At 69.9% G+C, this 236-nt stretch overlaps 1 protein-coding gene and 1 long non-coding RNA gene across 2 annotated transcripts in view; one reads left to right on the forward strand and one right to left on the reverse strand.

Annotated features, from left to right (window-relative positions):
- Window positions 1–236, reverse strand: part of LOC106727565 — a 24,573-nt gene that overhangs the window by 23,420 nt on the left and 917 nt on the right. The window lies entirely within an intron of this gene.
- SLC4A11 (solute carrier family 4, sodium borate transporter, member 11) overlaps window positions 1–236 on the forward strand; it is an 11,027-nt gene that overhangs the window by 1,676 nt on the left and 9,115 nt on the right. The gene's annotated exons all lie outside the window — the stretch shown is intronic.

Genomic DNA, 236 nt, shown 5'->3' on the forward strand with positions numbered 1-236 from the left:
GGGCCCCGGGGCATCTGGGCGAGAGGGTCGTGGGGGCTTTCCAGCGGGGGGCGGGGGAGTCCGGTTTCGAGGGAGTGGGTGGCCTGGCGGGTAGAGAGGTGGGGGGGAGAGGCCCAGGGTGGGCGCTGAGCACGGAATTGATGCTCTGCTTTGCCGTCTTGAGATTCTTACGTTTTGGCATCAGTGAGGTGGTCGTGGAGGGCTGGGGGCCTGGGAGCGGGCGGGGCGGAGCCGGG

This window comes from Myotis brandtii, unplaced genomic scaffold (assembly GCF_000412655.1).
Source record: "Myotis brandtii unplaced genomic scaffold, ASM41265v1 scaffold45, whole genome shotgun sequence".
Lineage (NCBI taxonomy): Eukaryota > Metazoa > Chordata > Mammalia > Chiroptera > Vespertilionidae > Myotis > Myotis brandtii.